This window comes from Microtus pennsylvanicus, chromosome 16 (assembly GCF_037038515.1).
Source record: "Microtus pennsylvanicus isolate mMicPen1 chromosome 16, mMicPen1.hap1, whole genome shotgun sequence".
NCBI lineage: Eukaryota > Metazoa > Chordata > Mammalia > Rodentia > Cricetidae > Microtus > Microtus pennsylvanicus.
In genome coordinates, this window is record NC_134594.1 from 49,281,610 (window position 1) to 49,305,973 (window position 24,364).

General features: G+C 41.9%; 1 protein-coding gene and 1 pseudogene across 7 annotated transcripts in view; one reads left to right on the forward strand and one right to left on the reverse strand.

Annotated features, from left to right (window-relative positions):
• Dclk2 (doublecortin like kinase 2) overlaps positions 1–24,364 on the reverse strand; it is a 121,872-nt gene that overhangs the window by 70,675 nt on the left and 26,833 nt on the right. The gene's annotated exons all lie outside the window — the stretch shown is intronic.
• On the forward strand, positions 18,706–19,159 carry LOC142836387 (large ribosomal subunit protein eL27-like; annotated as a pseudogene).

Below are 24,364 nucleotides of genomic sequence, written 5' to 3' on the forward strand. Positions count from 1 at the left end.
GAAGAGGTTTCTACCGTGGCTACAGAGTTTCGTTGTTTTGTCTTTTCAAATGATGCCACATAACCCTAAACCATGCAGGCTGGTTCAGGCACATGGCCAAGCATCTGCATTTCATAAGTGATCAAAATCTCTCCCAGGTGATCCCAGTTTGCAGCTGGGGTTAAGAGAAATAGACATTACACTACAACTTCCAAGGCAAAACTGAAGGTCACCTTGATCCTCCTGGCACAAAAATAAAGAGATCTCAGAAATAAAACATGTTGGAAGGTAGCTTGAAAATGTTAAATAAAAATTCCAAAGTCACTGTTTTTAGACGGGGCTCCAGCAGACTAGAGCAAAATTTAAAATGGAGTCCCTTGTGCTAAAGTTTCATTATCATTTAGCTGAAACTTAGCCATCTAAACACCAAAGAAATCAGGTTAGAGAGAGGTAGCAACCAAAATTTCCAACAGGCTAATTTCATAACAGACATGAGGATAAAGTTCCCACTATCTTCATCCTTTGAAAAGAAAGTGACCTGATGTTCACCAATAAGTCATTTTCCAGTTGTTCTCTCTCCCTACCCTACCTGACAAGTAGAGTAACTTGGAAATGACCAGTCCACTCATTTTTGTTTTCTTCCGTCAACCTATTTGCATAAACCCATCCTCCCCTGCTGGGGTCACTGGAACACAATTCTGCTCCATGGAGTGAAGTGTTGCCTAAATCTAGAATGAAAGAGAAAGCTAAGTATGATCGAACTGTGTTATCTGAGTCCCAAGTAATTCAACAATTAATATGTTATATAAACAACAAAAAGACAGGAATAGAAGATGAAGGCATGCAGGAAGTCAAGCATGTCGAAAATGCTCATGATTCTGCTCAAGCCTGACTGGGCCTGGGAAGGAATATCATAGGCCCATGAGCATCTGGAAGAAAGATTCAGAGTTGGCTCAGGTCATTGTCACCTCCCATCCTCTTAAAGATTAGCCAGACACAAGCATGGTGGGTTATATTATTTCCTTTTCATTTAGGTGCTCTGGAATTCAGTTCTAAAAGAACAGTTCCACACATTTCAATCTCTTGTCTCCCACTTTCTCATCCCCTTGCAAACTGCCTATGCGGTAAAAATACAAACAGAAACACATTTCTGGACAGTGTGCACAACTGTGCAAACTTACACGTATATATTATCTGGAGGCCTTCCTGAAACACATCTCTGGATACTGTGAGTTGTGCAAATGCATATGTGTATAATGATCTTGCTTCCTTCCTGAAACACATCTCTGGACAGCGTATGCATCTGTGCAAGCATATATGTATATATGATCTGGCTTCCTTCCCTCACAAACTGTTAATATATCTGAAAGCCAAACTGATTCCCGAGAACTTTTGTGAGTTACTGTATTGAATTATAGGGTGTCATTCCGTCTTTTATCAGTTTCATGTCTCATAAATTATCCGGTATAATCTAAAGAAGTGGGAACCATGTTAGGCCTCTGGGAACCAAAAAATTTGTATTTTGTTTCTTTGTAATGCACATCCTAGATATATTACCTCTGAGCAAGCAGCACAGACATACAACTAGCTCTTGAGGGAACACCTATTGAGTAGCTCCACAGACTGCAGATTCACCAGTACCCATTTATTTTTTTAATTTATAGAGGCCAGCTGGAACTGCAAATAGAAAGCATATTTATTACTGTTTTTACAAGACCCCCATGAGTTAACAGATAGCCTACATCAATGCAATTCCATGTTGATTTACATCACAAAAGGGAAGCCTCCTACTTGAACTTAAACTAAGTTTTCTACACACCGATTGACAGATTTTTTTGTCTATTCACAATCTCTATAAAGTTCAAAGCAATCAGATGTTTTAACAAAACTGTTCTGTTCCTTTTCCTTATCTGCTTTTACTGAAAACTGTTTGAACTCTCTCAGTGATATACATCACACACGTGCACACACACACACACACACACACGTGACTGACCGTTATTTTTAAAGTTAGTACAGAATAGAATAATGGGGGTGAGTTTTGGAGTCAGGAGTCTCCACTAAGTCTCAATTGCTGAGTCTTAATTATCTCACTAATAAACTGAAGGTAATAGAAGGTACTTTCTGCTTTGTTTTGTTTTTAAAATATGGCTTTGTTGTGTGCCTTGTGCTTTGAATTGACCATTCTTTTACCTCATCTTTCAAAGTGAGGTAATTCTATGTATATTCCACTATACCTGCCAAACTGTAGTTTTAACAAAACACAGACAGGACACCATTTTTGGCCTCATCCCAACTTACTATGAAACCAAACACTCATTTATTAGGTCTTTAATACTCCCATTTCCTCAGCCACAAAACAAATACTCCTATAGAAGCAGAGTTAGTTATTTGACCTCCACATTTGGGGTACTTAACTGACCAAAGATAAGGAGAATCTGATGAGATAAAAATTTACTGACCCATTCAATTTAGCTTCGTGTAGTTGGGGAAGGCCGCTTTTCTTCAGTGAAGAATTCCATTGCATCACTGCACACCACAAAAGCTCTGCTCAGGAGAGCTCATGACACTTCATCTCTTCACAGCTCACCACACACTGGGGCACACATGGTAGAAGTGTGCATTGCCAGTGGCCATGCCTTCAAAGTAACGTGACTGTGACAGCTTCCCAGGTGAGGGAGCAAGGGGAACTAAGTATCTAAGAGTAGGTGATGAGCCAAAGAAGCAACCCTTCGGGACACAGAGAAGAAAGAAGTGCTACAGACAAATACGCCTTGAATTATGTGGGCAGAGTATGAGGTGCTTGGAGGGTGACAGCTCTCGGCAGCTCCACACCTCCTCTCTACACCAGACAGTCTTCTGCTAGCTAGTGCACAGGATGTAAATAGCTCTCCTTCCTCATCAATGTCACACATCTGCTTGCTTTGTTAATTCCTCCTTGTGCAAAATGGTACTTGGTGTCTTCAGATTCGTGCTCCAATCTCATTGGTTCTCTCATTCTACTGCCCAACCTCCCACATGCTGTGCCCTTCATCACTCTTCTGAACTACCTGCAGCTCAATGCTTTATGACCCATCTAGTTATTCTTTTGCTTAGAATAGTTTTATACAATGACATAATTTAACACATTCTTCAAGACACCCCTTACATGTCACTTTTCTTGTGCAGAATTAGTCACTCTAACACTTCAGTCATTCTTTCAACAAATAGCTATTCAACATCTCTCTCTCTCTCTGCTAGGTACCGTATTTTAGTTTCATCTGAAAATCCCATAAAAACATACATGTATCTCTTGCCAAAAGTTTAAAATACAAACTCCAAAACATTTTTAATGCCAGGATAATGCCAGAATGTGAAATTTCACTCATGACTTCATGTGACAAGTCAGATAAAATGTAGGTATATTCCATGTGTAGCCAGAATTTCAGGCTATATACATAGTATACATGAAATCAGTCTGACTAGGCTTGTATCCCACTCAAGATATCTCATTATATATTAATGAATATTCAAAATATTGAAGAAAATATCAGAAATCTGAAACACTTCTGGTCTCAAGTATTTTAGACAAAGTATATTCATCCTCTATATCACAGAAATTATCACAGTGCTCAACAGACATTAGGTGTTCAATAAATGCATATGTTTTTGCAAACTAAAATAAGGACAAGAACAATCTCAGGTATCACAATGGCTTGTGCCCTTTGTCAACCCTACCTGACTAATATTCTTTGCTATGTATCTTATTAATGTAAGCATTAGTTTGTATTAACTAGTGACTATACCTAAAAGTTTCTCCTTTGACAACTGCTATAGTTTGCATCTTACATGTTGCTTATAACCCAAAGGTCCTCCTGATGAGTTCACGACCCCCAGTGAGGTGCTGCAAGGAGAAGGTGGACTTTGAGAGGTGAAGCCTGAAGGAAGATCTTCAAGTCATGGCGTTGGAGGCACAGAGGTCCTTATGCTGCTCACAGAGAAGAACTAAGAAAACCAGGAATGTTAATCACACAGGGGTATCTACCCAATGGAGGAGAGAAAATCAAGTTCCTGAATTCCACCCAGAGAGCTCAGAGTAGAGGCTGTAAAAGCCCTGGTGACCTAACTTCCCAAGATGATTATTCCCTCCCTAGACCACTACCCACCCCTAGGGAGAGGTCACATGCACTTCATAGCCTGCTACCCTCTATGCTATAGCTCAGAGACCACACTAGATTTTAGGCCTTCTAGGCCTTTAAGCTATAAAGCCCACCCTCACGGTCACAGGTACTTTGTGGAAGAGTTTCTATGCAGTCACACTTAAGCTTTATTGTGCACCTGGAATTGGACTGATTGAACCGATTGTTGCCTGGAAACCTTTTCTCAAATTGTACCATGTTTTAAATATGCTGACAATGAGCTGCCTAGCATTAGACTTCCTGAAGTCTGATTCAGGTTGACAAAGTCAATCTGTACTAAGTTTTCATTCTTATCTCTTTGACTGGTTGGTTTCCCTATGTGACTGACACCTGCAGGGTTCTGGCAACAATTTAAGTAAATTTCTCAGCTACAGACTTCTTTTTTTTTTGTTTTGTTTTGTTTTTTTTTTGTTTTTTTTCTTTTTTTTTTATTGATAAAAGGAGAATAAAGAAAAGGAAAAAAAAACAGATTTCCACCTCCTCCCAGCCTCCCATTTCCCTCCCCCTCCTCCCACTCTTCTCCCCCTCCTCCCACCCCTCTCCCCTTCCCCCCACTCCTCTCCCCCTCTCTCTCCAGTCCAAAGAGCAGTCAGGGTTCCCTGCCCTGTGGTAAGTCCTAGGTCCTCCCCCCTCCGTCCATATCTAGGAAGGTGAACATCCAAACTGGCTAGGCTCCCACCAAGCCAGCACATTGCGTAGGATCAAAACCGCGTGCCATTGTCTGTGCTGCCTCATGAACTGGCCCAAAAGAGACAAGATCAGTTGATCATGAACTGGAATCTCAAAAAGTTAATTAAATAAAATGATGAGCCCAAATTAATCTCCCCCCTTTTTATTTTTTAACATTTATTTTATTGATTCTTTGGGAATTTCACATCACACACTCTGTCCTGGAACTAGCTCTTGTAGACCAGGCTGGTCTCGAACTCACAGAGATCCTCCTGCCTCTGCCTCCCAAGTGCTGGGATTAAAGGCATGCACCACCACTGCCAGGCTTTCTCATCCACTTCTCTGTCCCTCTAGATCCACCTTTCACCCTTGTAGTATTCCTCAAACAAAGGAAAATTCAAAAATAATAAAAATATTTTTAAAACAAAATACCCCCCCCTTTGGTTTTTAGAGACAGGGATTCTCTGTAGCTTTGGAGCCTGTCCTGGAACTAGCTCTTGTAGACCAGGCTAGCCTTGAACTCACAGAGATTCACCTGCCTCTGTCTTCCAAGTGCTGGGATTAAAGGCATGTGCTACTACTGCCTAGCAACTCTTCTTTTTTTAAAGATCTGTTTTATTTATTTTTATTTTATGTGTATGGGTAGTTTGCTGGTGTGTGTGTGTGCCACATGCATGCAATGCCCACATGAAGAGTCCAAGAATAGGAATATAGAAATGTAGATTTCAGAAATAAAAATGTATAAATAAAGAAATACAGAGTTGTAAACCTAGGGGAATGAGACCAGGCTGTCAGCAGCTTTCTTGGAAGCTTGAGGATTAACTATTCACAGTGGGTTACTTTGCTTTACAAATGTTTATAAGACTGAAACATCCCTCTGCAAACTGAGGGTCAGCTCTGCAAACTGAGAATTAGATAACACCCCGGCCACCCATGATCAACAACGGGTATGAGCTGAATTAACCTTTAGAGGGTGAGATGTATGTGGCTATGTGCTGTCCCTGCTACATGAAACTGGCAGCATTAGTGTAGCGTGCAGAGCATTGGTAAATACCATCAGGGAGTGCCGGGGAGAAAGAAAGACCCAAAATAAAACTAAAAACCCTGTTACCTGAAACTGCAGAGAAAGGCAATTTGTGTCTAAGTTTTTCCTCAAGATTGTAAAGATTCTTTTGTTATTGCCTAATGCTTGTTTCTTCTTTCTATAAACAGGGTGAGTTCAGAAAGTGTCCTTTGCCACAGCCTTACAAGTCCATCTCTGGCTGTGATATCAGCTAGCTGATAAGCGTTTTGTGCCCCCATGGAGATTTATGTTTTTAATTTTAATTTTTTTCCTGGAATAAAGTTTGCATCTGGTTTACTAGACTTCAGTGGTCTGTCCCTATCCTTTAACAACCCCCGAGGACCATACAGAGGCCATCAGATGTTCTGGAACTGGAATTACAGATGGTTGTGAACCACCACGTGGATGCTCTGAGTTGAACACCAGTCCTCTGGAAAAACAGTCAGGGTTCTCAACAGCTGGGCCAAATCTCCAGTACAGCTGTCTTCTTCTTAAACTCATTATCTGGAGTATTTGTTACAGGGATTGAAAGTGGATAAACAGAGTAAAGAGTCATACAGATACAATGTAATAACTAAGGAAGAACCCTACTCTCTATGGTGGTTTGCGTGGATTGCTACAACCATGGGAAATACTTCACAGATCCCTGTTGCATATGGAAGTCAAGTAGCCTACTGCTGAGTTAGCTCTGGAGCCCTCTTTCACATGCTTATAGGCACATGATAGTAAAATTGGTTTTTTTTTTTTAATTAAAACCAGAAAACTAAATAAAACCCAAAATTTCATATAAAAATTCAAATTGGATCTGACATTTACACTTCTTTGTATAATGATGCATCTAGAACTCAAGATTCACTGTAAACTAGAGTTTACTAGTTTACTAGTCTGACCCTGAGCTGGTCCACTTCAAAGTAAGCTCCTTAAGGAAACAGACTCCCAGCACCCACCTAGCAGCTCACAACCATCTGTAACTCCAGTTTCAGGGGATCTTATCCTCTCTCCTGGCCTCTGAGGGCAACACACACACACACACACACACACACACACACACACATACACACACACACACACACATAGATACATACACACATACACACACATACACATACACACATACACATACACACATACACACACACACACACACACACACACACACACACACACACACACGGTTTATGACATTCATGCAGGCCAAACATTAAGTACGGCATTTTAAATACTGGAATACTTTCTCCTTGGGAACCCTCCCTCTCTGATCAGTCCAGAGTAATCTTTGACCAGCACTGATGGACCAGCACTGTTTCCAGTTATACAGCTTGATTCTAAAATTAGGGTTGCCTGTGTTCATCTGAAGATGACTAGAGAGACCACAGCTGCTGAGATGCTGCCAGGAGGCACTGGTGGAAGTGAAAAGCAAGGAAATACACTGAGTCTTGATGACAAAGGCTGATGGGTGGGCCCTCCAAGGTAGCTGATAGACCAGGACCCAGCAGTAGCTAAAAGATGACTCCATTTTCCACTCACATCAGTTTGTACCGTTTTCTGGTTTGTATTTTTTCTAGCAATTGTCCTAACAGAGACTTACTAGGTGCATAGGAGTTTGCCAAGGGGAAGGATTATGCAGAGGCAGGTGTGAGGGCTGGCAGGCTGGACACCATGGTTATGGGACCTGATTAGGTACTGGCAGTTTCTCCTTGCCTTCGGAGTGGCACAGCAGGCCCATTACCATTTAGCTTTGGTCTCTCAAAAGTGGTTCACCTCCTAACACCAGTTCCTGCCTCCCCATTCTCCACAGAGAACACACAGCACTGGGGGCTTCTAAATGACTGCCAAGTGTTCCAGGAAGCCTTTGCCTGGACCTCCTCCAGTTCCCTGTCGTTCCTTCTCCAACTGCTGTCTTACTCATCTAAGCCCTGTTTAAAGGGTTCCAACCTGTGAAAGCGTGGGAGTGGGGGTGCCTCAGTAAAATGAGTCACACTTTTGTCCCTATAACACTTAAGCTGCCTAAAGCAATTCCCAGACTTATGATTCCCCTTTCTCCCTGACAGATAATATTGGTCTTACTTTTGTTTTATTTAAAGCACCATTTCAAATATCCAAACACAAGCAATGCAAGAGTCTAAGTGAAAGAGCAAGGCTTTTATTATTACTACTCTGAGAAGAAGTATTTTCAGCAGTATTAACTATTAATTGTGTCATCACCAGGCTCACCATTGTCTGCTATGGTAGGAATTCATTGTACAAGATCAGTAGTTATTGGGCTTTCAGCGTCTCTATTCTGCACATTACTTTTTAAAAGAAATGTTTTACATCACAAGTATGCTCTTATTCCATGTTGCTTTTTAACTAAAAGCAGGACCCTGAAGGTTCATAGAAACAAAATTGTGTGTGTGTGCATTTGCTGGATTTTTTTGTTATTAACAGGCTCTCTCTATCTATCTATCTATCTATCTATCTATCTATCTATCTATCTATCTATATATATATATATATATATATATTCATTCCTGGCTGTCCACAAACCTTCTATGTAGACAAGACTGGCCTTCAACTTATAGAGATGCACCTATCTCTGTCTCCTGGGTGCCACCACACCTGTTTCTTTTTCCTTATTCTTGCAAAGTCAATAAACACTGCTTTTCATTCTAATACTTTCCCATAGTCTGATGAACAATTTGTTTCATGAATTCAATGCTTTAAATCTTGTGAGACGAATGCACTGCTTTACAAAACATTAGCTTTATGCAGAGCATCTCATCATCTGTCCACTTTGATAAGGGCCATATTTGATTCATATCGACAATTACTAGTAAACCAGACACAGGGGGGCAAGCCTCTGAGTATCATTGCATGGATGCTGATGCAGGAAGAGCCTTCAACTCACAAGTTCAATACTAATCTAGCAACAGCAGAAAAGCAAATATCACAGCAAAACCTAACCAGAACTCTGCGATCTTATCTAGAGACACACTTTGTATTTTAACCTTCCTGGGGAACTAAATAAAGCAATCAACATACTACTTCCTATATTTCTAAACAAATCCATCCAGTGGTCCTTATGTACAAAAGAATGCCAGGACCACAGGGAAGGCAGTAGCCTCCAAAGCAGCAAAGTGGTCTACACTTTGGGCCATCCAAACATGCAACGTGAAGCTCTTAAAATAACTTTACTCAGATGCCTCCTCAGGCTATGAATCCTTCACTCCAATGTGAATTCTTTATGTGAGTTGCCCTTTTCAGAAAGAAGGTTGTAGAAATGAGGTACACAATGTTTTCCCTCCTCCTACATAGCTTGGGTATTTTGTGAGATCTACAAGGATAAACAATTCCTTTGGGAAGTTTTGTTTTGTTTGGTTTTTTCCATGTTAGAGAGTCCTGATGAAATGAGAACAAAGTAAGATAAGATAAAAAACCACCAGGAGACCTAACCACCAAATATCTCTGGGACTGCTGATGACAAACAGGGCAGTAGGTGCTGAGTTTGCCAATCCTATCCTGGAAGGCAGGGCCAGAGGCTGGAGCCAGGAAGGCTGTGCAGCAACAATGCTGCTGCTGGGAATGAGAGGAGTGGAAAAGGAGGGGGAGCTTGGTAGCTCAGTTTCCAAATGGGACTCTACAGAACACAGAGAAATTTACAGCTCATTATTGGCCAGTGGTTCACCAAACAACAGAGGCCAAGATGAAAGCAAACGGCTATGAGTTTGTTAACTATAATTTCCCCGTACTTCGGAGGTATTTTAAGTAAGAGATGGAAGGAAATAACCCTGAATAATGTGCCCAGAAGTGCTATTGCCCAACAAGGGGCATTAGCCCTGCATAAACAGAAGCGTCAGGCTCAAGGGGAATGACCCACAAAATTCACCTCAGTGTATTTGAAATGATAAATGCTACATTTATCAGGTACAAACATAGTGCTGAATTAAAAGTATTACAGTATAATAGTTCACTTAAGAGATGCCCCAAGAGGTAAGCCCTATCAATCCCATCTTGTAGATGAAGAGGGCAACCACCTTCAGTTCATAGAAAAAAAGAGATTCCGATGACTAAATGCAGCACAGAGACATCACCCAGGCTAGGCTTCAAATGCTTGCAGTGCAGCATCTTCTCTTCATCAAGAAAGAAAGGTGCCTACTGCCTAGCATTCTTGGTGTTGGAGGTTACTCTATGCAGTGCTGGAGAAGCAACAGAATTGTCAATACACCCAGCTATAATTAGTGACCTACATGATATACTGATGCAATAGTGGTTCCAATGTTATGAGAGTAACCAATCACTTTAAAAACATAGATTTAAGGCTCACTGCATGAGATGCAACCCATACCAGACACTGTCAAAATGGCCAAGATATTGAGACTAGATACATTCTGGGCCTTGGGGGAAAACCTACCACTATTATTCTGCTAAAGGAACATAGCAGTAAAATGGTCTTACTGACATATTGTTATACCCATAGATCAGTGTATCACTCACTTCTCATCAGAAAAGCTGCTTCTCCTTGTAGTAGATGGTGATTGGAAATCCACAACTAGACAATGTGCAGAGAGACTTTGGGGCACTTTGTCTTAAATCGGATGATGATTTAAATCCCACCCCCAGGGATCTACGTAGAAGAGGACATAGAAAGATCTTAAGAGCCAGAGGTGGTGGATAACTCCAAAGCAACAGTGTCTTTCAGACACAACAGTCTTGATGCACATGTGAGATTGCCTATATGATGGAGGAAGGTCATTGGCTAATAAAGGAACTGTCTTGGCCCTTTTTTATTGGTTAGGACATAGGTAGGTGGAGTAAACAGAACAGAATGCCGGGAGGAAGAGGAAGTGAGCTCAGACTCAACAGCTCTCCTCTCGGGAGCAGACACCTCAGCAGAGACGCCATGCCCCGATCCCGGGCAGACACACGCGATGAAGCTCTGACCTAGAATCTTCCCGGTAAGACCGGTGCTCACAGATTATTAGAGATGGGTTGATTGGGATATCAGAATTAGCCAGTAAGGGCTAGAGCTAAGGGCCAAGCAGTGATTAGAAGAATACAGTGTCTGTGTAATTATTTCGGGGCATAAGCTAGCCGAGCAGGCGGCTGGGGTGTTGGGGATGCAGCCCCGCCGCAGCTCCATATTACTACAAATGGCGCCCAGACGTGTGGCTAACTGAGTCCACAGAAAGCCTGAGAAAGCTTGGAAAAGAATAGAGTAAAGCATGTTTCTTGTGGCAATCTCTTGGGTCTACTCTGCTTGCCAGAGGCAAGCAAGCGCCTCATCTAAGAGAGGCTTCCTGACTCAGCTTTAGCTGCAAAGCCTGCAGCTCATTAAGAGGTCCTGCCACGAAACACTTAAACAGTGTTGATGAAAAGCTGAACGCATGCTTTTTGGTTTTCAGCCGTAGCAGGAAAAAAGCTGTGCCGTTTAAAAATGCCAGCTTTCTGGGCCATCCTGCCAGGGCAAACTCTGACTGTTTGAGGCAGGAGGGCCGGCTACAGAGAGAGGACTTGAGTGTTGTCTGTTGTAGCTTGCTGGCTGGCAGGGACCTTGAAACGCCATAGAGGTGTGGCTATAAACATGGCTACAGCCAGTACCTCAGCCACGAGGCTGGAAAGCAAAGGAATGGGCTACACCTAGCCGGCAAAGCCACGCCTTTAGTCCTACTGAGATTGCTTGGTAAATTAAAGACTCATGTGGTCAAAAAACAGAGAGATATACAGTAAAGAGAGATTCAAAGACAATGAAAATTTCTAAATGGTTTAAAGTGTGTTAAAAATATATGCAAGCTGAAAGTTGAAGTTCTTAAAGCAAAAAACAAAAATAAGGAAGAAAGAGAGTAGTTGGGTGTGGTAGCACACGCCTTTAATCCAGTGCCTAAAAGGCAGAGACAAACAGATCTCTGTGAGTTCAAGGTGTAGTAGCAAACACATTTAATCCCAATGCCTGGGAGGCAGAGACAGGCGGATCTCTGAGAGTTCAAAGACAGCCTGGTCTACAGAGCTATTCCAGGTCAAAGATATACACTCAAAAAGCAAAAAGTTAATCTAGGAATGTCACAGCTTAGATTCTTAAGCGCCTAGTGATTTAAAGGCGCAAATCAAAAGTGCTCCTGGATAGTAAAAAAATGTTACAGATTCACAATAAAACAAATTCAGACATAAAAGATCACACTGTTGGATGAATGTACGTAGGCTTGGGAGAGAGAAGAAAAAGAATATAGAAAATAAAGTTAATGTTAAAAAAAAGGTAAAGTCTTTAAAGAGACAGAATAAAGTAAAGTGATAGAGTAAAAACAGGCCACGTAAAAATGGAAAATTCACAGAGAGTCTGGATTATGTACATTGTGTTTTCTTTAAAATTTTTGACTGTGAAGGAGCTAAGTACAGAGAGACATTTCATTATAAGGGCTGCCAAGTGGAACCAGAACGGATATCATGAGGGTATGATTTCAAAATTTGGATCTAAGGATATGATACTTTGGAAAAGAGATTCTGCTTTTGTTTTCACAGAGGATCAGACCTTGTGGATTGCATTTATCCCGATTTGGTATGATGGCCCACGTCCTCCTGAAGGGTTGCTGTGAACATCTTCAGAAAATTGCTTTGCTCAACTGCCAACTGAGATGAAACTAGCACACAGGTTATACCATGAAAGACCTAATTAACGACGCCCCCATTCAGCAGGAAGCAGTTTGGAGAGAAAAAACTGCGCCCATGTTCCCAAAATATTGTTTATAAATGTTCTTTTACATTTAAAGGGGGATATGATATAGATATGAATAATTTGCATTAGTATAGATTTTGCTTTATTGATAGAGATTTACGGTCAATTTTGTTATATGTATAAGTGTTTCTGATTTTGATTAAGGTATTGTGATTGTGTAGTTCATTTAAATATGTACTGTATAATTAAGAAATATAGGTTGTTAATGGATAATCATCGATAATAGTAAAGCTTGTCATGTTAGTTAGATTTTCTAGATATATAGAGATATATTTTAGATAGACATTCTTCATGTCTTTCAAAGATTACAGAATAGGACATTTAATGTTTTAATAACTGAGGACTTTTCATGACAATGAGACACTCTGCTCCTGGCAGCACCAATCTACTTCAAGAGGAAGATGGGCATCGAAGAGGATCCTTATGGAGTTTAATAGCCATTTGGGCAAGAAACTGCTCTTGCCTGGACTATTGCATAAACTGGACACAGAGAACCCACAGAGAGAAGACTACTGAACTTGCCTAAGGTGAGATGATCTTTCGGGGTTCCTGATTCATGAAAGAGTCTGCAAGACATTCTTCAGGACAAGCAGATAGTGACTGCCTTTGAAATTTCCTGCTTTGTGGAAATGTCTGCTGCAAACTATGGGCCTGTAGGCTGAAGATGGATGCCCCAACAGTACAGAGGAACTTTGGGTGACTGTCCAGGCAGCGAGATGTCTCTGTCATTTCTAGAGTTTTAAAAGTTGCTTTTTTCTTGTTTGCTTAGGTAGTATTGTATCTTTCTGGAGTCTTTGATGGAGTTAAGAATAGTTAGTTATAGTTATAGTTTTCCTTAGTTATGATAAAGATTATTGTAACTTTTACTTGATAACTGTTTCGTTATATGTAATTTTGCTATGTTAAACTTAAAGTCTTCCTCTTTTTTTTGTTTAAACCGAAAAAGGGGAAATGATGGAGGAAGGTCATTGGCTAATAAAGGAACTGCCTTGGCCCTTTTTTATTGGTTAGGACATAGGTAGGTGGAGTAAACAGAACAGAATGCCGGGAGGAAGAGGAAGTGAGCTCAGACTCAACAGCTCTCCTCTCGGGAGCAGACACCTCAGCAGAGACGCCATGCCCCGATCCCGGGCAGACACACGCGATGAAGCTCTGACCTAGAATCTTCCCGGTAAGACCGGTGCTCACAGATTATTAGAGATGGGTTGATTGGGATATCAGAATTAGCCAGTAAGGGCTAGAGCTAAGGGCCAAGCAGTGATTAAAAGAATACAGTGTCTGTGTAATTATTTCGGGGCATAAGCTAGCCGAGCAGGCGGCTGGGGTGTTGGGGATGCAGCCCGGCCGCCGCTCCATATTACTACACCTATACAAGCCTATACAAGACCTGCAGAAGTTCAAACAAAATCCCAGTATGAAGAAAGGGAAATAGACACACATTCTAACCCTAGCTAAGGAGCTGTTTGCATTTGATACCTACTGTCAGAGAAAATCAAACTTCCCCAATGGATATCTTTGGGTATATAAACCACACTCCAGGGCAGATCTATGCTCAGAAGAAGTAGTTGGGCCCAACACAAGATGGATTCCATGTTTCTGTGTACCTTTTGTTTTTACTATTTTTTTTGTCTTTTTGGGTTTTTATTGATTGGTTGGATTTATATTTTTTGGGCAAGAGAGAAAAAAATATGTAGTTGGGTATGTATGGAAGTAGGGAGGAGTTGAAAAGGAGAAAGAACATGATTAAAATACATTGCATAAAATTATTTTAAAGCCAATGAATACAAAATATAAAAATTTCAATTGTTGCCGGGCGGTGGTGGCGCACGCCTTTAATCCCAGCACTCGGGAGGCAGAGGCAGGCGGGTCTCTGTGAGTTCGAGACCAGCCTGGTCTACAGAGCTAGTGCCAGGACAGGCTCCAAAGCCACAGGGAAACACTGTCTCGAAAAACCAAAAAAAAAAAAAAATTCAATTGTTAAAAAAAAAAAGGAAGGAAGCTACATTGACTTTTCTGCATCAGGGAAAACATGCACAACAGCATATATAAAATGTTCTCAGGGCTGGAAGATGGCTCCATAGATAAAGTACTTGATGTGCAACTATAAAGGCTTGAGTTTTGATTCTGAGAACCCAAATAATTGCTGAGGAGGATGCCTCTGTAAACCCAGCAAGTCTATGGCAAAATGAGAGGCAGAACACAAGAATAACTCATAGGCATACTTAGTTGTGAACAAGAGACCTCCATTCACACTCATCTCAGGGGAAAATGCAAAGAGATACTGGGGGTCCTCTGACTTTTACCCATGCACATCAGTAAGTGCACATCTACAATATAATCACATGTGTGCACTGGAATGTGCAATGTGCACACAACACACACACAAACACGCACATCCCCTCTTCTCACATTCTCCACATGCCCTTATCCTTTGTCTTTGAATCTCAAGCACATTTTGTTAAATTTCTCACTAAACACTGGGCAGTGAAAGTTCTATTGTTTTGGAGAAGTCAATATATATAGACTCAAGAACAAAAACAACTGTGGTTTTTGTCAAAATGTCTTTGTCAAGTGCTCTCTGAGTAATAATCACCAAGTTGAACTGAAAACTGTGCAAGCTTGGCAACTGAATTCAATCCTCAGAACTGACAAAAATGTAGAAGGAACTGACTCCACAACACTGCCTTCTGACTATGACATCCCAAACACATCACACACCTACACACGTGCATACATGCATGTTTACACACACAACCCACAATTAAAAAAACTTATGAGATATATTTTAAAATGCAATGTTTTATTTGGTCTGTAATGTGAATTTTAGGGGAGAATGTTAGACAATTTGTTAGCACTCTGATCGTCTCTGGGTCACTTCATCTCTATCTCCAGTCAGCCTACAGGGCTGGTATAGAATTGGTGTATTAGATACAATTCAAAGACCAAGAATAAGTGGCATTCACGGGGACAAAGGAAAATGTGTCCTTGCTCCATGAGAACAGAGGCTTTTATGTTGTGACACAGCACATATCTGGCCAAGCGACTCCAAGTTAGTATTCATAAAACATTTTACTCCACAGACCACAAACTAGAATGCCTTCACCCAAGCCTGGGATCTTAAGTCACTTGCCAAAATGAACACTGAAATAAAAATTTGCCAAGTCCTCTCCAGATTGCTGTCTGTTCCCTCTTTGAACTTTCTGGCTTAAGGGACACACTTTCATCCAGTGTTCTCAGACCACCTTCTGACATCTAAACACTGGCTCAGTTCAATACATACAAAGAAATAGTCCTGTTTCCTCCCCAAGTCTGTTCACACAAGGCATGCTTGCAAAAGTTCTGTGGCCAACTACTACATAAATGGAAGGAATACTAAATATGAAAATAAAGGTTTTCAATGGAAACTAACTTAAATGATTAAGGGAAAGTCCAAAAAAGCCAAATTACTGAAATCATATACTATTAAATTAAATGCTACAAGGCATATCAAACTTGAGAGAAAGGCTCTAATAAGCACAATGATGAGTATGTACTCTATAGCTGAGCTGTATGCCCAGAGCAAAAGGTATATTTGTCTTACAGCTTCAAAGGTTCTTGTCCAACATCAAGCAGCCCCGTTGGTTTGGGACTTTGAGGAAGGCAGCACATGTGGCAGGGACTTGTGACAAAGCAAACTGCTGACTACATAGTCCATGAAGCAGAGAGGAGAGGAAAGACTTGGTTCTTTAATCCCTTAGGAGGGCATGCCACTGTGACTTTAGGGCTTTCTATTAAGGCCCTATCTCTAAAATGTTCCACTGTCTCCCACTATGCTACCCTGGGAAATGAAGCATTTAAGACATGGACTTTTAGGGGACACGTGCAAAGCATAAGACCTCACAATGGGTGTAATGATGGGTTCTTTATTTAGGGGGACTCACAGATCACAGTGCTCTGCAGGAACAGGTAACAGGAACCAAATCCAGCAGCCAGATGAGAGAGACGAGAGGGGAAGAGAAGGGGGAAGAGGGAAGGAGAAGGGGAGAAGGGAAAGGGAGGAGAGGGGGGAAGAGAGGGAAGGACAGGGGAGAGGGGAAGGGGGAGAAGAGGGGAGAGGGGAAGGGGGAGAAGAGGGGAGAGGAGAAGTTGCATAAGGCAACTTTCCACTAAGTATAGGCACTTTACTTACACCCCGGTTTCTACAACAGACATTGTGAGGAGGTTGCTTTATGTGGGATGGTACCAGTTATGGTGATGTCAGCATGTTGAACTAGCGAGCACATGGTGTGGAGAGGATGATAGGAATTCCCTGGATCAGGCTCAAAAGAATGCCAAAGGCTTGTCATTTGTCCTAATTAGGGTTACTATTGCTGCGATAAAACACCATGACCAAAGAGCCAGTTGAGGAGGAAAGGGTTTATTTGGCTTATACTTCCACCACTATTCACCACTGAAGGAAGTCTACACAGAAACTCAAACAGGGCAGGAACCTGAAGGCAGGAGCTGATGCAGAGGCCTGCTTACTGGCTTGCTCAGCCTACAAGAACCCAGGACCATCAGTTTAGGATGGGATCACGCAGAATGGGCTGAACCCATCCCCAACAATCATTAATTAATGTCCTACGAGCTTGCATAGGATCCAATCTTATGGAGACCCTTTTTAAAATTTAATCTCATATGACTTTAGCTTATTTCAAGCTGATGTAAAACTATCCAGCACACAGTGGTCTAAATTCAGAGACTTTGACTAACTCTGACCATTTAGCTAAAACCACTGTGTGCAGTTCAACTGCAGCTTCCTTGTCCCAGATGTTGACACTGTATATACAAACTATCAACCTCAGCTTCCTCCTTCCAAGAGAGCTAAGGTTGAACCAGAGACTGAATTTCTAAAACCTTCTAGGCAAGACTGAGACTAGTCCTTGAACTAGATTTGAGCATTAGTTACGTAAATTGCACTTTTCTCCCATAAATCTTAGCATTTCAAGTGAACAACTACTTTGGCTAGTCAATGTAGTGATTTGATCTCTGAATAAGCAGAGGCTCAAATGGCAAACATAGAAACAACAGCAAAAATGGATTTGCCGACAGTTGGCTTCAAAAGGAAACAGTTAAAATAACAGCAGCCTAGTGGGCAGCCGGCAGCCTTGGAGGCTCTTACCACTATTCTCTTCCCAGGTAAGGACACAGGCACAATGAGCTAAACCACTTGCCCACAATTACAAGCCTCCAACTACAATTCCAAGGCTTGTTCTCTTGTTGGAACTCACCTGCTGCCTGCCAGTGCACCCTGTGGCAGAGCATGGGACCAGCAGGAACCAAGGTACCATGGAGACGGGACTATCTGCAGAAGCATTCCCTGCATCTTTGCTTCTCTGCCTTCAGCATTTCCTTCCAAGGCTCTATTCAGGAAAAACCTTACCCATAAGTCAAGAGTTTCAGTTTTCCTTACCAATTCTGCTGCTTTATTTTTGTCAATCCAAACTTCACTAAATTTACGAACCACATTTTAGGGACTCTGACTTCTAACACCTTAAATCCATCCATTGCCAAATACTCAACTAATACATTAGTTCCTCTGGGGTTTGGCTCTTTGTTTTTGTTTACATGGTACTGGACTAAACCCAAGGCCTCAAACATGCCAGGTAATGACTTTACCACTGAGCTATATATTCTCTGATTGAGTCTGGCTCCTGGTAACTCAATTACAGATTCCATAAGCAAAATGCCTGAAGCCAATGTGATGTCAACAAATGCCAGCGGAAACTGATTTTAATTTAGAACACAAGGAAAACAAATGTACAAAATTATCATGCTAAATAGTAAAGAAACAAAAACCAGGCATGCAGACTCTTGGCTGCTTTCTTCTGAATGAGAAGGGTGAAGTGCACTAACAACCATCATGTACTATCCTTCAGAAAAGGACAGTTGGGGTCACCTTAAATCACCCAACCATTATTCCTGTGTGGCAATTCAGACAACATCACTTCACACCCTGTTAATTATATGCAGGATGATGACAGATGTGCTCCTTGAAACTACGTACAGATCTAAATAGGGAGTCAGGCAGCTGTGGGAGAGTCATAAAGAATACATGGCAGTATAAGAAATTATAGAGAGCCTTTCTTCTGGGAACCGGCTGCTCGCTATCGAAATGGGCAAGTTCATGAAACCCGGGAAAGTGGTGCTCATCCTGGCTGGACGCTACTCGGGACGCAAAGCCGTCATCGTGAAGAACATTGATGATGGCACCTCAGACCGCCCTTATAGCCATGCCCTGGTGGCTGGAATTGACCGCTATCCCCGAAAAGTGACAGCTGCCATGGGCAAGAAGAAAGTCGCTAAGAGATCCAAGATCAAGTCCTTTGTGAAGGTTTATAACTACAACCACCTGATGCCCACAAGGTACTCTGGACATCCCCCTGGACAAAACTGTTGTCGACAAGGATGTCTTTAGGGATCCAGCCCTAAAACGCAAGGCAAGGCGGGAAGCCAAGGTCAAATTTGAGGAACGATACAAGACAGAGAAGAACAAATGGTTTTTCCAGAAGCTTCGCTTTTAGGTATATTTTTGTTTACATCATTAAAAGTTTAAAAAAACAAAAAAAAATTACAGAGAAACTAAACTCAAAAATTATTCCACTCGCAATGGCAGGTGCATCAACATTTTTGCTAACAAAAGAAAAATTCACACAGTTAAAAAAAATTCTGAAACAGTTTAACCTAACCTAGTATAATTTATTTGACACATAGATCTTTCCTGAAGGGGTCTGAAGCATTTACAACACCAAACACTAAATCTCAAGCTTCGAACTGAGCCCATTTGGTGTGTTATTAGCAAAGTTGTATGGCTCACCAGAACTACCATGCTCCAGGGCATGAAATTATGCTGCCCTAGTGAGGAAAGATTTCTTGTCTTTAAAAACAAAGTTAAACCACACACACACACACACACACACACACACACACACACACACACACACACAGAGCAAAGGATCTTCCAAACTTTTATAAAGTAGCTCCTATCTGCTACGGAGTTACTCATTCCTTCTTTTTCTTTCAACCAAGAAAACCCATGCACCCCAAGTTTACCACTCTCTAATCCTTAACTCCTAATTCTCAGTTCCACAATCTGTTTAGATCCCTCCAAAGCTGGCCTCTAACTGCTAGGGGCTATGGTGCACAAGCCAGAGACACAGCTAACTGCACACTGCTGCAGGTTGCAATCCAAGTAGGTCTTTCAGGGGCAGCCAGTCAGGAAAGCTGGAAGTCCTGAGTCAATTACAGAAAAGAATTTCAGGTGGTTTGAATGCGAATGTAGGAGCTCAGATGTGTGAAGACTTGAATCCAAGTTAGTAATGTTGTTTGGAGAGGTTTAGGAGGTGTGATCTCGCTGGAGGAAATGGGGGGGGGGGTGCTTCTCTAAGTTGCTTCTGGTCATGGTGTTTTATCACAGTAGTATTAGTCAAGTAACTAGTTAGTATTAGTTAAGAACTAATGCAGTAATTAGTTAAGTGACTAACACAGAGTCCAAGCTTCAACAGCCACCTGGGTGTTGTAACCAACTTGCTCCCTGGTACCTCATGGCTGGGGCTGGCCTTGAACATGGAAGGTCCACACGCGGAAAAGCTGCTTAGCCACCTCGCTCCTGCCTGTTATCATACAGGCAGTGAGAACAGCAGAGCCGCTGCAGTCAACTCTTAGATGATGAAGAGCAAATGTTTATTTCTGAACACTATTGTGTTTGGAGATAACTTTTTTAAAATATTTTTTTTCTCATTTTACATACCAATCCCAGTCCCCACTCCCTCCCCTCCTCCTACTACCCTCATCTTCCCCCCACCCCACCCTCTATCCACTCCTCAGAGAGGGTAAGACTTCCCCAGAGGAGTCAACAAAGTCTGGCACATCCTTTGAGGAAGGACCAAGGCCCTCCCCCTTGTATCTAGGCTGAGCAAGGTATTCCTCCAAAGAGAATGGAATCTTAAAAGCCAATTCAAGCACTAGGGATAAATCCTGGTCCCACTGCCAGTCACCCCACAGACTGCCCCAGTCACACAACTGTCACCCACATTCAGAGGGCCTAGTTTGGTCCTATGCAGGTTCCCCTCATCAGTCCAGAGTCAGTGAACGCCCCCTAGCTCAGGTCAGCTGTTTCTGTGGGTAGGGTATAACTTGCTATGCATCAAAAACTACCACTGCAGTGATTTAAACTGCAGTCATAAACTACACAATCTCATAAGTTACCTTATTTCATCATGACAGTTTTGGAAAAACATCATTAGTCCTAATTTTTAGCTATCAGTTCAGAAACCTGTTTTTATGTATTTCTAATTATCTGTGCAGACCCTACCTCAGGTCTATAAACAGAAACCTCCAAAGAATGGGTTCGATGAACCCTTTGTTTCTTTTTTTATTGAGGTTTATGTTGGGGTTAAGCCCCACTCGACCTCTCAGGATTCAGAAGGATTGCTATAGTAGGTGACATCTGACAATAAGGTCTGAGGGTAAACAAAACAAATTAGCTCACAGAAGTCTTTTTATCAAGTCCCATTTTTTTCTGTCTGTGCTCTCTCTAGTGCTCTCCTGATGTTCCCCTTTCTATGGCCCTCCTCAATGTTCCTGTCTACCCATCCCACAAGGTTTCCCGTTTACACACCCACACAGACGATCCCATATGTGAGAACAATGGCACCAAGCATGCATTTCTTAGGGCTAACAGGGTGGATAAAAGACTGACAAGGCAGGTGCTTTGTGTCTCAGAAGGGGCGTGGCTGTGCAGCTCCCTGGAAGATACTGGGAGGATTAGGATGAAATTTGGCTCCCTGGGCTAAACATCCTGGTGCTGTATCTGCTGGCACCCAGGTGAGAAGGAATTTCTTTCTCTGGGGCTGGTTTAGCAACCCAAGCTTTTTTGCCTGTATATTTTAGGGGTAAAGGTACAAAGAGTTAATTTCCTAGACTAAGACCTTGTATCAGATGAAAGGTGAAGAAAAGCACAGAATATTAACAGCTTGTCAGGGTAGAGCAAAGGCCAGTAGGTTATATTCTTCTGAGTTCGCTATTAGAGAATCCAGGGTCACCCAGACCTGTTTATCAATAAGAGCAGACAGCAGACATACTGTCTCTCAGCTCAGCGCCTCCTGCTCAGGGCTCCTTTCCTGTCAGTAAGTCCTGTCAATAAGGATAATTGTGGGACTCTAGCTGTATGTAGATTTGACTAGGAGAACAAAAGTTTGGCTGAGTGAAAGCTTTCACACTATAGCCCCACAGTGAGGACAAAGGCTTACAGTTGCCAGTACAGGAAAATTCAAGTTTGAAGCATGATTTATACACTGCTAGGATATATTGGGACAAATAACATTATGAAAGGGAGAAACATGATTTCACAATATTTCTACATAATTGATAGTGAATATCCAAAACTATGTTCCCACAGTTTTGCAAATTGGGTTCCCAATAAGTTGTACACTTGTGGATTTGTCTGTGAGTTTGTCAGCTGTTCATTCCCTGTATAACACTTGGGGCTCATATCACTTTTTCTTTATTTTTCTTTTAGCTCCTCAGGGAATTTTATTGTACAGTCACAATTAAGAAGCCCTAACTTAGAGTAATGTACTAAAGATGAATGGATCTGGGAATACAGCTCAGTGGTACAGCACATACTTATCATGGAGCAGGCCCTGTGCTCAACCTTCAGCACCATAAGTAGAAGGACAAACAAATGGGGCAGGGGAACACCAGAACAAACCTGAAGCCTAAACAGGGTTCAAACTTTGAATTATATTTTACTCTAGGTAGCTCCCCATGACAGACTGGCTTTTAAAAATGTCAAGTTCAATAAAAAAAGAATGCCAAGTTGTCACACTGAAGAATTCAAGAATAAGACGACTCCTGTTGGGACAATATAGTCTTTGGAGAGGGTGGTGTTGAGACAGGGTTTCTCTGTGCTTGTGTGTAGCTCAGCCTGTCCTGGAACTTACTTTGTAGACCAGTCTGGCCTCAAACTCGCAGAGATCTGTCTGCCTCTGCCTCCCGAGCACTGGGATTAAAGGCATGCACCACCATACCCAGCAATATATTCTAAATACTCTTCCCCTTCCCTGGTTTCATCTGTAGGTGCTTCTGAGTGAGGGTTCCCAAGATGTACGGAGACTAACGAGAACCTCTATAACTATCAACCACAGCCACACGAGAAGCTGGACTCTTTGTTAAGTGCTTCAGTATTTATCTTACCATATTCATTTTTAAATAATAAGGAGATCAGCAAGTGTTTTGAAGAAGGCCACACCACTAACAAACAGGAGGTCCAGGAATCCTACCCATCTCTCTCCATCTACAAAGCTCTCCTCGGACATCTAGGAACTGCCCTAGAATGAGCAGTTCTCACAGAGGACCAAACAAAAACAGAAAACCAAACCTGAACAAGTACGTATGAAAGGTCTCACTATGAGCTGCAGGTTGAGTTTCCAGCAACAGCCTAGCCATTGGCAGAACCAGGATGTACAGAAGGGATTAGGAAGAAAATGCCATTTATACAGAACCGGTGGTAGGAGAAGAGGATGTGCTCACAGATGGAGTTCTAGGGCAATCATCTGGTGAGTAACATGATTTCCAAATAATAGATTTTCAAAAGTTAAAATAATAAATTCAGACACTTGGTCCATTATATAAGAACCATACTAATCGTGTAGTCATCTCTCCAGGCAAAGTGCAGCCAGTTCTGTCAAAATTCTTCACCACTGCAGTATGACCATATCCTGCAAAAGAGGGAATCCACTTCTGCAGTCCCCATTGTGGGACACACTGCTCTATCCCCATATACCTTTACCCTGACTTTGGAACTTAACACCTTTGCCACATTTGTTTCCTCTTCCATGATAACTCCTAACATTGCTTCCTTCTCAGTCCAGTTGTGTCTCTATGGGAGCAAAATTCCATGCCCTAACTAGCCTCAATAAATGCGAATTCTTGGTTAATCTGTCATTCTATTGTTTGTAGCACTACTGGACATCCTAATTTCCATCATATTGCTGTAACAAACATCCTAACCAATCATAACTTGAGGAAGAAAGGGTTTATTTCCTCTTACAGCTTATAGTCCATTATGAAGGGAAGTGGGGGCAGGAACTCAAGGCAGGAGCCAGGTGGCAGGAGAGGCCATGGAGGAACGCTACTTACTGGCTTGCTCTCCAGGTTCATATCTAGTTACCTTTCTTATACATCCCAGAAATACCTGTCCAGTGGTGGCACCACTCATAGTGGGCTGGACCCTTCCATGCCAGTCATCAATCCAGAAGATGCCACACAGGCTTGCCTACAAGTCAATCATTCCAGTTGACCCTAGTTTTTGTCAGACTGACAAAAAAACTACTGGCACACTGAGTCAGCAAGAGAAACTTCAAAAAAAATAGAAAGGAAGGAAGGAAAGAAAAAGGGAAGGAAAAAGGGAAGGAAGGAAGAAAGGAAGGAAGGAAGAAGGGAGGGAGGGAGGGAGGAAGGGAGGATGGGAGGGAGAGAAAGAAGGAAGAAAGGAAAGGAAAAATAAGAAAAAGCAGCAGTTGTGAGACTCTCTCTGTGTTGATTCCCCTGCTGCAAGCCACAGTTCCACTTAATGGAACTCCTCAGAGCTTCTTCCTTACTCAGCCCTCTGTCCATCTACACAGCAGCTGATGCCAACTTTTCTTACTTTCTTCATAGCTCTTTTCAATATATATAATGCTAAATTTAAACTTGCTTGTTTTTCCTGCCTCACCCAGCTGGAAGTTAAGTTGTAAGTCAGCTGAGAGC